Here is a 13,259-nt window from a genome sequence, read left to right as displayed (position 1 = left end):
AATCTGGTACAGACATTGAACAAGTAATTACATTTATAACATTCAAAAGAGAATATGCAGAAGGCTGAATGCCCGGGGCAAAGGGCAGTTAACCTGGCTTGGAGGCGTCCAGGAAGGAAAACTCCACAGGAAACCTGAGTCTTACAGGAAAAATAAGAAATCTCCTTAGCGTTGCCCCCTAGACACAACACTCAAACCACTGCTGGAACATGAGAAAATTTAGGGGCTGCTGAAGACTTTCTTTTAAAGAATTTATGCAGCATCATTAAGGTGGAACGGGGGAAAAAAGAGTTAACATATGAAATACGCAACTGCTACTTCACAGGTATTGCTTACACAGGATTTGTTAGGAACTTCAAAGGTACAAACTTCTAGTTGTAAGTCATGGAGATGTAATGTATAGCACAATGAAGATAGTTAATAATATTGTCTTGCACATTTGAAAGTATCTAAAAGTCATCAAAGTGTATCTAAAAGTCATAAGAAAAAAGTTTTGTAACTAGTTATGGTGACAGACGTTAACTAGACATGCGATCATTCTACAATACATACAAATATCAAATCACCAGTTGTATACTTGAAACTAACGTAATGCTGTATATATCAATTATACCTCAATTTTAAAAATTATTTAAAAAACCCTTCACTAGCATTTGGTTTCCCAAAACACTGAAAACACACTAGTCTAAATGTCACTTCAACAAATGGGTCGGGGGTGTGTGTGTGTGTGCGCACGTGCGTGCACGCGCGTATATGCATGTGTTACCCACTATACAGTACACAGTGGGGTTAAAATCTTTTTGTGCAGCTTTTGAAGCCATTTTTATACTTAAACCAAGACAAGCTTTTATCAAAATTTTCAAACACACAGATTTTGAAAACATTCCAAATTCTCTCCACTTAGATTCAAAAGTTATTAAAATTTTCCTGATTTGCTGTATTTTTCCATATATCTGTGCATATGTATCTACATATATATATTTCCATATATATGTGCACGTATTACACAAACATATTTTATGGGCCATTTTAAAGTGCTGAAACATCATGATACCTCACCTTTAACTCTTCAGTTTGATTCTCCCAAGAAAAAGGACATTCTCATATACAGTCACAATGTTATTATCACACCTAAAAAAAAAAATATTCCTTAATATCCTTAATATTAAGATTCCTTAATATCACCTCTTACGAAGTACACAGTTTTTAAAAATTTTAAGTACAAAAGGTTTAGTTGAGAACCTTGCGAGATCCCTGGTGGCCTAGTAATTATGGTTTTGGGTTTCCACTGCCAGGATCCAGAGTCAATCCCTGGTCGAGGAACTGAGATCCCATAAGCTGCGTGGTGCAGCCAAAAAGAAAAGAGACAGAGAAACTTACTGAAGGAATGTATTTTAACAAAATGATTAATTTATTATTACTTGTATTTCATTGTCTTTATTTTTAAAACGTAATAATGCTTTATAAAATTTCAGTTAAAAAGTCCAAATTTGATAAATTTTTAAAATATTAAAAGAATAATTATAGTAGTCAAAAAGGGCCAGAAGTATGAGATTGGTATATGCCAGACTGACATTTGAGGAGCCGTATGTTAGTGGAGGACACACTGGACATGCGGAGAAGAGGATGTGGGGAGGACCAGGGTCTGGCCAATGCTGGAGGGAGGGCACGTGTGAGAGGGGGCTGAGCTGGGCAGGTGACCAGACAAGCTCAAGGATTCTGTGCACATTCCTGAGGAGCCTGGACTTTACCCTGCTGGCAGCAGGATAGATTTATGTGATAAAATCAAGTTTGTTTACAAAGAGCTATCTGTCCACAGTGTATCCAATGGATCAGAGAAGGGTGGGGTGGAGGGGATGGACAACCATTTGGAAGCAACAGAATACATTTTTAACTGCAAATGGCTAACGTTTTGGTTATATTATACAGGTTGAACAAACCTGCTATACAGGCAAATGAACAAAACAAAAACAATAAGACTAAACTAAGTTTACTTGAATGTTCAGGTTGCAGAAGAGCAGCTTTAGAGAAAGGTAAGAGTCAATAAAGACTTCTGCAGAAGTTGAAAGGAACCCTTGGGCATTTCTGAGGTTTTCAGTATTTAAAGGAGCTGGCTCTTTTCACCACCTAGTTTCACTTTCCAAAGTGGCACTGCTTTTCCTTGGCAAGTTTCATCACAGCATTAATTTTAAACTTACCAGTCACAAAATAAAACCAATGAGAAAGAGGCGGGGTGCAGAACAGATACAGCAGTTTTCAGATGAGCAGAGAACCCTCAGGCAGTCCTGAGCAGCTAACTGCAGGGAGTTCCACTTACAGAGGCTGCAGACCAGACACCAGCTCTGCCTCGGAGGAGGAAGAGGGCAGGATGGGGTGCCTAAGTGGCAGGTCAGGATGCTGGCCCTTCACTCCCCTTCCACCAGAACCCCAGTCTTTCTTATTTTACATACTGGGCCTCCTGTAAAGATTTCACTTAACAAAGGGCCCCATACGTTCTAAAAATGTTTGAAAACCAAGAAGTCAGAACAGCACATTCTTAAGTCAAGGGTCGGTAATTTTCAATACTAAGGCTCAGTTCCACAGGAAAGCTGTTGGGAGAAAAATGCTGTCAGGAGAAAAACTGGACACCATCACCAAGAAGGAAGGTGAAAAAAAGAGACCTAGCTTCACGGAGACTAAGGAACTGTTTGGGACCTGTAGATTAAAGGGCCAGCGGAACTCCAAACTGGACAGGCCCAGAGAGAGAGGATATATGGACCTGCAGCTCAGTAGAAAGGTTTAGCGGGGCACACAGGCTAGATGAAGTCTAAAGGTGGGGGGATCCCCCAAGGGAGGTGCAAACAGAGGAACAACGGAGGATCTGCAAAGGTCACAGAAGGCAAAAAGAAAAGGGTCTGCCTCAAGTTAATATACTGTGTGGAACCAGCCACAAATTGGGCCCCTTCAGGAGGAGACCCTGAATTCTGGGCGGTGTGTTCGCAGCAAAGGGGGCACAGGCTGCACTGACGGGGGGCTGCTTGAGAGAGCAGAAGCTGCAGACGGGCAAAGGGACCAGGCTAGAGGGTACTGGCCAGGAAGCAAACAAAAGATCGGACAATGGGTCCAGGCCCAAAGGGGCTGGAACTCTGAGAGGAAAAAGAGGTCACAGTAAGGTCAAAGATGAGACAGGGAGAGTAGGGAAGCCTCTCAAAGAGCTTGTGGAAAAAGAATACCACCACAGAACCTGAGATTTCAGTAGTACAGCTGCTTTCAAAAGAGCTCCTCTCAAAGTTAATAGGAAGCCAAAATCAGGGTAAAGGTCAAGGGGTAGGCGGGGAGGAGACTGTTTTCAGAACCCTGTTGTGCCTCAAAGCCCTGGATCGGGCTGCAAAAGTCCTGGAGCCCTCAACCATTCACTGCAAGAAGGGAGAGCCACCCTAGAAGGCAAGGCCAGAAGAGCCCCCCCAGCTCTCTGCGTCCCCTGTCACAGCTACTACTGGCAACAGAGTCATTTAAAGTTTCTCAGTTCACCCAGGAACCCTTAAGGAAAACCAGATGCAGTTAACGCCAAAGAGCAGATTCTGTTTCCCAGTCTGCGTATTACTTGTATTAACAATTTCAAATGCAAATATGAACCATGACTGAGGATTAAAATCAACTTCAAAATGGAAACAAAATGAAAGTAATGAACATCAACCTTACTAAGAAATGCTTGGGCTTCCCTGGTGGCTCAGTGGTAAAGGGTTCTCCTGCCAATGCAGGAGACTCGGGTTCAATCCCTGATCTGGGAAGATCCCTCATGCTGCAGAGCAACTAAGCCCACGTGCTGCAACTACTACAGCCCAATACCCTAGAGCCCGCACACTGCAACTAGAGAAAAGCCTGCACAGCAACAAAGACCCAGCACAGCCAAAAATAGAGAAGCCCTTCCCTGGTGCGCCAGACAGTAAGGAATCTGCCTATAACGCACAAGACCTGGATTCAATCCCTGGGACAGCAAGGAGAACAAACCAGTCAATCCTAAAAGAAATCAACCCTGAGTATTCACTGGAAGGACTGATGCTGAAGCTCCAATACTTTGGTCACCTGATGCCAAGAGCCGACTCACTGGAAAAGACCCTGATGCTGGGAAAGATTGAGGGCAGGAGAAGAAGGAAGCAATAGAAGATGAGATGGTTGGATGGCATTATCAACTCAATGGACATGAGTCTGAGCAAACTTCAGGAGATAGTGAAGGACAGGGAAGCCTAGGGTCTGTAGTCCATGGGGTCGCTCAGACACGGCTGAGCAACTGAACAACAACTACATTAAGAGGTCAAGGGGGTCCCCGATCTAAATGACCATGTTGTTGTTGTTTTGGTTGCTAAATTGTGCCTGACTCTTTTGCAACTGAGTGGACAGTAGCCCACAAGTTTCCTCTATGCATGGGATTTCCCAGGCAAGAATACTGGAGTGGGGAGGTTGCCATTTTCTACTCCAGGGAATCTTCATACCCAGGGATCAAACCTATGTCTCCTGTACTGGCAGGCTTCACTGAGCTATCAGGAAAGCCCATAAATGATAACAACAAAATACCCAAAGTTTTTCATATTTCTAGGTTTAGCTACTAGATCACCTACTCCTGCCCATTTTGCTCAATAATAAAAACAAAAATTAATCAAAAGGAAACTACATTCCTAGAAAGAACAGCTACCTATTGTTTTTTTAAAGAAAATTATGTCTCTTTTAACAGTGTAACTCTAGAAAACAACTAATCACTCTGATTTTCTTAAGAACTGAGCAGTTATTTAAAGCACCAAAAAGAAAAAAAAAAATCAGCCTTCGTAACATTCACTGTCACAAAAATAGTCAAAAGCACTCCTTGTCAAGAAGGAAGCTGGGGAGGAGGGGTGATGAAAAGATGCTCTAAAGTGTCCCCCCACCACCCTGGAACAAACAGTATTCAGGAAAGTCACCCCATGTTTACTAACACAGGAATCAAAAACAACAGTAAAGACGTATATAGCACCAGGAACTATATTCAGTATCTTATAATAACCTATGATGGAAAAGAATCTGAAAATGAATATGTGCACACACATATAGCCGATCACTTTGCTGTACACCTAAAACTAACACAGCAAATCAACTCTACATCAATTAAAAATAGTAATTATAGCAGCAAAGAAAACAATAATATTTTATTTATTTTAATTGGAGGCTAATTATGATATTGTGGGTTTGCCATACATTGATATAAATCAGCCACAGGTGTACATGTGTGTTAAAAAACACTTACACGTGTTGGCTGTTGTTCAGTTGCTCAGTTCTTTAGCTATTCTGAAAGGACTAACTGCTCAACTCACACTCTCTGCCCAACTTGCTTTCTCTCTATGGCTGGACATCTGTACTTCTCAAATCCAGAGGTACAGTAATACAATAAAGCTAAAACATAAAATATAGAGCATTAATTATGTGGTGTCATTATTATGTAAACTACTAAGCCTCTTTAAATACTCAATTAGTTTTCCATTAATACAGAAATGAGACTGAAATACTGTTAAAACCTCAACTAACCAGAACAGCTGGGGAATGAGTCACGGAATAATCATGCCTCTCAGATACTCAAAGGCTTATGTACAACTTTAAAACGCAACAACTCTTTTGGTTAACTGTTCTGGACCAAACGCTTGACTCAGACCAACACTGTGAACATCAGTGATTACACAATCAAGGGGTATACTAAGACCCACGAAGCTCTGTCCTCATCCAAATGAAATCCAAGACTCTAGCAACCTTTACTTTACACCTTCTCTGTCATCCTATTCTGCTTCCATCCCGCCCTCGTTTCAATAACCATGTATGTCAGAACTATATCTAAGGAAAAGATATCTGGTTCTCACAGTTCTGCTGGCACCTACCAAGTTCTTCCAAAGGAGGTAACAAGCCCTCATATACAGGGTTCCAGGACCTATTTTACCTGCTGTGGAAATGTCTTTCCTCAAAAGGAAATTCCGATACACGTACTACAACACAGATGACCCTTGAGGACACTGCGCTACAGTGAAATAAACCACTCACAAGAGGGCAAATACTGTAAAATTCCACTTATATGAGATAGCCAGACGGTCAAATTCACAGAGGCAGAAGCAGAACGCTGGTCACCAGGGGCTGCAGGGAGGCAGGAATGGGGGATTATTGTCAATAATACAGACTTTCGTTTGGGAAGATGAAAAAGTTGCCAAAATGGACGGTGGTGATCACTGCACAACACTGAATGTTCTTAATGCCACTTAACTGTACCCATTAAAATGGCAAATTTTATGTTGTGTATATTTTATCACAACTAACAAAATTAAATATTTTCAAATTAATGTAAGTTTGCTTCCTTATTAATTACTGTGTTCTAGAGATGATATATTCGGTGCATCTGTGTTATCATTGATCACCCCAAGGTTATTTTATAATGATATGAGTAAAAAATAAGCCAAAGTGGCTTAAAATTATGATTCCAAAGTAACACACACTATGTTTAACATGGAAAATGCATGTTTTATAGGAACTGATCAACAAGAAAGAACACTAGCAAAAACTGAGACAAGAAAGCACTAGTCTGGGTACCGAATGAACATGAAATTAACTTGGAAAATTAGTGATAACTCACAGGTGGCCTTACCATTGAGCAAATATTACATAGCAGCCACCTCAAATAAAAACTATTCTGGAAAAATATTATACTAATTTGGAATTCAAATCGAAGAACTTGCTGGTTAACACTTTAAACTGAATTTATCAGCAGGAAAAATTCTTGAGGTATTGTAATGATTGCTAAATTTCTCAGTCCTTTCATGTTGTCATTCCAGAAACAATCAGCCTGTACTTGTAACTGCTGACAAACCACCCTCCATCTCTCATCTAAGACCCTCTCCAAATGTCATCTCAGCCCAGAACTAACTTTCCCAGACCAAGCAGGTAACTGTCAACTGCCCGATCCACCCCAAATCAGTCTAGTAATTAACCCTTCTCCAGATTAAGCAAAAAAAGTCAGAAAGGAACCTACACGCAGGACATATACCATGTTAGAAATGCCACCATGCAGCATTTATCCACAGTGGTTGGCTCTGAAGTTACTCAACCATCAAACCATGAAGTCAGCAGGGACCTAATACCTTTAGGATAATATACAGACAACATTTTTTTAATGATGTCCCTGAGCGATGATCTAAAGACAAGGAGAGAGACTTCCCTGGCAGTCCAGTGGCTAAGACTCCACTCCCAATGCAGGGGGCCCAGGTTCCATCTCTGGTTGGGGAACTAGATCCCACATGCCACAATTAAGAGTATACATGCCCAAACGAAGACTCAGTGCAGCCAAATAAATAAAAATAAAGATATCTATGTCTATAAAATATTTTAAAAATAAAAAGAGAGCTGAATAAATTTATAAACATCCCCGTAAGTAAAAGAGACTAGAAAATAATTACAAATCTTTAGGTGCCTTTGAGCAACAGGCAAAGGTTTACAATCAAACGTGTTAAAACCTCTACAGTAAAGTCATAATTTTTCTTTTAATAACCTGCCTTCTTATCCTCTCTCCCACCTCTGTAAAGCTTAAAAATGAACTTGTAACAACCTGACCACATCCTTTCTATTTTAAATATTTTCCAATGTTTAATTGTTTGCCAATTCCATTTAAAGAAGTATACAGTCATACCAAAATTCCACTCCCTGAAGTCTAATGGTTCAAAATCTCCCAGGTAACCAAAATCCCCAGAAAGCTTCACCCAATGTAACAACTATGTACAAAAAGAAATATTTTTTTCAATTACAAAACATTCCAGTTAGAAAACAAAGCCTATGTACAGAAATAAAAGTACTCTGCCATAGAAAGCCATACCATTTACTGATTACATGTCCTTTCATTCTCACTTAAATTATTCTGAAGCATTGGGTAACAGTAAAATAATTCCAGAAAGAAAAGTCTTACAAATTTACAAAAGAGAAAAGCTTTAATAAAAAATATTTAGCATTTACAGTGTCTGCCTTATGTCTTCTGCTTTCTGGATGTATTCCTTTATTTAATGTGAACATGACATGAAGTCATAATAAAAAGGCCAATGAAGTTTGGACAATTCAGCTTTTCTACAGACTTCACAGAATCAAAAGACAGCAGCTTCTACATCATCATTCCATAGTAAAGACCAGTCTAGTTACCACTGTGTAAGCAAAAGCACCCTAGAGAAGCAGCAAGATTATAGGTAAGAAAAGCACTTTTAAGAGAAAAATCAGAGTTTACAGAAAAATAAATAGCAAAGATGGCATTCACTTTAATGTTTTCTCATTTTGTATCTCTTTAGTTACATCACTCAAAAATTTAACAAATTTAAGTTAAATATCTGATAGTGCAAAAGCTAAGAAATCTAAAAAGAGCCACCAAAAAAAGGAAGGAAGAAAGGAGAAAAAAGGGTGGATCAATAATAACTAAGTGAAGAATTACTTTCTTTGCTAATGATGCTATGAATCTTAGGGCAGCAAATTCAGCTTAGTTTTTGGCCAAGTGTCTGACTTAGTCACAGAAAAACAGAATTATTCAGCAGAATCATCTCACAAAATAAAACCTTTGAACTTTGTGGACTATGCCCTATGCATCCCTACCACAGGACTTAGTTCTCAACTTTCTACGGCCTTGCAGTAAAAAACACAGGCCTTCATGAGAACTAACAAGAATTCAGTTACAACCTCTAACTCCTCTCCTTTAGCAACAGAAATAAGAAAGGATACAAGAATATACTAAAAGGCATTTGGGAAAGATAAGCAAATTGCTGAAGTTCTTGCTTTAGTGGGAAACATAAAAAGCCCAACTTCCTAGGTCTAACACAAAAAGCAAAAACCAAACAAAAATTAAAAACCACCTAACATAATTTTTAGTTATCTTTTGTTTTTGCTTTCACTGCTAGAGTTTTAATGATCTGACAAACCAGGGGAATATCTTGCATATATAAATCAAGTTAATTGCTGTCATTTAAAAGGTTGTTAAAGCTTTATGCCCACATTCTTTAATTCAATGAACTTTAAAAAAATCAATTTTCATTTAATTTTCTCAGCCAATTTTAGGCTTTAAGGAACTGATTCATCTGCTAACACTTAAACCTGATTTGTGGGAAAAGTTCATGATTCATCCTTTAAACCTACTGTCTGCAAATATACCTGCATTCCAACCACGGGAAGTAGCAGATTGATACAGGGCCCATGTCCACAAGGACTCCCAGAACCACAGATCCAAAAGTGCACAGTATTGCCTCAACTAAAAAGAGACCTTCTGACTAAGAGCTCTCCCGGGTCAGAAATTTTAGTCATTTTAAATAGTATAAAAATGTAAAAATTGTTATAAAAAGCATGAGGATCATGGAGAAAATGACCGTGACCATAACTCCAGTTAACAGATGTGTTGTTCTTCAGTTTACTAATATTACCCCCATTCACCCAGAAAAGGGTTGTGTTGTAAAGCAAAACTCACCAGTGGTGACAGAAGTCAGTACAGTGTCACCCTGGGGGAGGGAAAGTGTTAACTGAAAAGGAGAAATGTATAAAGAGCCCTTTGGGAAGCTGAAAATGCTCTATATCTTGATCTGAGTGTAGCTACCAGTGCATATACATATGAAAAAGCCACTGAACTCTATGTACATAAGTTGAGATCTTATTATAAATTAGGCCCCAATAAATAAATGAATAAATAATTTTAAAACATACTAAAATGCATTTGTAACCATCTTTCCAGACAATGTTACATAAAATCATCCAAGATACAACTCTCAAGGTATTTTTTTCTAAATGTATTTTAATAGAGATGCAGGTTGTGAGCACTTCCTTGTAGAACCTTTCAAAGTACAAACCTAAATTTTTTTAATCTTTCACTTTAGAAAGGCACTAAATTTCAGAACTGAAAGGACGCACAATGATCATCTATTCATCCACTAATTTTGCAAAGAAACAAAAACAAATCTGTAAAGAAACTTACCCAAGATAAGGCAGTAGTCAATGACAACAGCAGTAACAGAACTATTTCCTGATCTGGGGCCACTCCCGTTTCCACCAAGCCGTTACTTTTCTGACATTGTAAACAAATCCCAACTCCGAATCTACCTGTGGCCTAGAAAGATTCTACATACCTTAAAATACCAGGCCGACCGACAGGCCCCAAAGTGTACTCAAGAGTACACTCATCTTCCTTCCTCATCTCAAGACAGTCGACAAACGAACAAGTACGTTTTCAGGCATTTTACTTGTGATGCAATCAAGTGTGACATCTTAAAAATGTGGTCCCTGAGAAGACGGCATTGCAGGGATTGATAAAATGTATCTTACTACCTTTCCAATCTTTTTGATGGTTTCTTGGTTCTCAGGACTAAGTAGGGCTCACGAAACCTCGCTCGGGGCAGTCCACCCGCATGGCTTTGAGAGACCCGCTAGGAATATCCCCCACTAAATAAAAAGCCTTCGCAAGGGTGTCCTACCCCACTGCCGGTGTATAACAAGATGAGCAGGTGACCTGTCCTTTACGGTTCAGTTTTAGACCCCAGTGAGCAGCTGACATTTTGTGAAAAACTTAACATACATCCTTTCCGCGGGAATGTATCTCCGTTCTCACAAGGCGTTTCTGCTCCCCACAAAGCAGGCCTGCCTTCTCAGGACACTCGGCTCGCCTCTCCAGTCTCCTTTTCAGGGTCCAAAACGAGACTTTAAGAACAGAAATCGAAACGGTCAAGGACCTCTGGAGCGGCAGGTCCGCCTGGGGTCGGGCAGCGGGTTCCCGGCGAGCCCACGGCCAGCTCGATCGGCGCTGGGGAGGCCCGGCGCACTCCGATACGCTGGCCCGAAGCAACCGGTTGCGGCGGCCGCTAGACGCTCAGCCATCGCGCCGCGGCCGCTTCGGCCCAGCGAAGTTCAGATCGCCGCGCGGGCGGCGCGCCCCCGGGTCCTGCTGCGGGTTCGCGCCCCGGGCCCGGAGCGAGCCCGGGGGGCGGGTCCGCGGGGGCTCGGCGGGCGGGAGCGCGGGACGCGCGGGGAGGGGCGCGCCAAGGGCCCAGCGCGCCGGGGAACTTGGGCGCCCGCAGTACCGCCGCCCGGCCACTTTCCTTTCACGCCCTGGGGTTGCCGCGCGCCGCGCGAGTCCGCCCGGGACTGCCGGCCGCCGCCGCCTCAGCGAGACACCCAGGCGCGCTCCTACCGCCCGGCCGGCCGGCGCGCGGGGCCGCGCGAGGCCGCGCGCGGGCGCCGCGCTTCCCCCCCCCCGCCCCGCCCCCGCCCCCAACGTGCCGCCGCCGCCCGTTGGCGCCTCAGCCCGCGCGCCCGCCGCCCTCCGGCTCCCGGTGGATTTTCGTTGGCAAAGTTGCGCGGCCGCCTCGAGGGGGCCGCCGCGCGGTCCACCGCCCCGGCGCTGCCGCCGCCCCTTCAGGCCGCCGCGCGGGAAGGCCCAGCCGGCGGCCCCGCTTTTTTACCTGCCGGGAGTTTTCGCGCGCGCCCTCGCTCAATCGCTCGCTTTTCCCTTCTCGCGCTCGTTTTCTTTCTTTCTTTCCTTCTTTTCTTCCCCCCGCGCGGAAGCTTTTTCCGCTAGCGCCGCCCGCGCTCGCCCGCTCGCGCCCTCCTTCCTGCTGGGCTCCGCGGAGCGGGGCGGCCGGCAGCTCTCCCCGCCCCCCTCCACCCGCGCTCCGGCGGAGGCGGCGGCGGCGGCGGCGCTCCGCGCTCCGACTCATTCCAATATGGCACGGGCGCAGGGCGCATGCGCCCGCGCCCCCCCCCCTCATTCCGCGCTCCTCCCGGCAGCCCGCGCCCCTCGCGCGGCGCGCGTGGCGCCCCCCTGCCGGGCCTCTCCGAGCTAGCTCGCTTGTCTTCCGGCTCAGCTGGGTCAGTACGGGAGACGAGGCGGCAGCGGACGAGGGTCCTCCGGGACCCCCGCCGGCAGCCGCCCCGGCCCCTCGTGCCCCCAGCCCACAACTTACAGCTGACACCTCGAGGCCGTGGCGCAGAGCTAACTGCTGCGCCCCCCAAATCCGACGGCGTTGCAGGCTGGAGCGGACTGGCCCCGACGGGAAGACGCGCCCAGGGACCCAGCGCCCACCGAGTCCCTGCTCCGACCCACGAGGGAAGGTCTCCTGCGCCTCACCTCGGGTTGAGGATGGAGTCCAGGGAACTTGGTGGCGTCCTGGTGTCGTTTTTGGCGTCCGAGGTGAAGCGCGATGCTGTTGTCCGCACGTGACAGCCTCCGGCAAGATGGCATTAGCGGAGGAACGGACAGAGCGACAACTGGATGCCAGATCGGCGCGTGTCGCCGCGGGAGAGGGCTGCGTCCGTCCGCCAGGCCCACGTCGAGGACCTTCCCGTGAGATCTGGAAAGCACCCAAGTGCCCCCTGTCTGCAAAGTCAGACCCTGGGCCCCCGGCGCACCGGGTGTCTCCCGGCTTCCGCAGGAGGCACCCTGTAAATCCTAGTTTTCCTGTCGCTCGGGGCCCCAGCGAGGGGGCACAAGACGGCTGTCGAATTCCGGCGGGAGAGCAGGGGGCTCCGGGCTGGGACAGAAGGTCGGAGGTGGCTACAAGCCGGCCCCGAAACCCGAGGTGCCGACAGGCGATTGTGTTCCCCGAGCTCGCCCCTTCCCCAGCGAGGGCAGGTGGCAGTGAGACACCCGGATCCCCACCTGCTTTGTAGAGTTCCCTGCAGAAGGGAGTCCCTGCACCACGGAAACCCTGGAGTGCCCGGATTCCCGGGCCCTGGGAGGAGGTCTCTGACAGGGCTCTGATGATTCCTGTCTTTCAGGAAGGAAGAGGCGCCCCCACAGCAAGAAGGAGGTCTGGGGTGCCAAATGCGGCTCAAGTCACTTCCCAATGATCTCAGCCACTGCGCTGGGAAATATTACCCTACTTCACAGACAGTGTTGCTCAAAGTCACGCCACTGGCTAGATTTGAATCTAGATTTTTTTTTTTTCAATGCCACTGAAGAGACAATATGACAACAGGAAGAAACGCAAAAGTAGCAAAGTAGTATCCATAATACTACAAAATGCAACTTTTCAAACATGAAACCTTCCGCCTATATGCAAGTCTTTACATAGTTGCAACCACACATCCTCTTTTGTGTTTGCTACCATCACTGACATTTTTTTTAACATTTTTGTTTTGTTCACATTCATTTTTCATGTGTGCAGTTACCGTCATCCATTCACTCTGTCTCCTAGTATTGCCTATTTTGGTCCCTGATTATTGTTTGCTAATGTATCTCTTAGTTCAGCACTTAGACAAACTCC

The 13,259-nt window shown here is 44.9% G+C and overlaps 1 protein-coding gene across 16 annotated transcripts in view; it reads right to left on the bottom strand.

Annotated features, from left to right (window-relative positions):
- The window catches only part of SFMBT1 (Scm like with four mbt domains 1), a 117,027-nt gene extending 104,604 nt beyond the window's left edge, over positions 1–12,423 (bottom strand). For 4 of the 16 annotated variants that reach the window (XM_060402476.1, XM_060402475.1, XM_060402483.1 and 1 more), the window contains exon 1: positions 11,457–11,647. The gene's annotated coding sequence lies outside the window, so the exon portion shown is untranslated. Of the gene's footprint in view, positions 1–1,059; positions 1,132–1,242; positions 10,032–10,127; positions 10,696–11,456; positions 11,648–12,121 lie in introns of those variants that run through there. The other 12 variants (XM_060402472.1, XM_060402482.1, XM_027958297.3 and 9 more) reach the window with 10 other exon arrangements.
- Positions 12,424–13,259: the final 836 nt, after the last annotated feature.

This window comes from Ovis aries, chromosome 19 (assembly GCF_016772045.2).
Source record: "Ovis aries strain OAR_USU_Benz2616 breed Rambouillet chromosome 19, ARS-UI_Ramb_v3.0, whole genome shotgun sequence".
Lineage (NCBI taxonomy): Eukaryota > Metazoa > Chordata > Mammalia > Artiodactyla > Bovidae > Ovis > Ovis aries.
The sequence above is the reverse complement of the archived record's forward strand: the minus strand, read 5'-3'. Positions and strand labels throughout refer to the sequence as shown.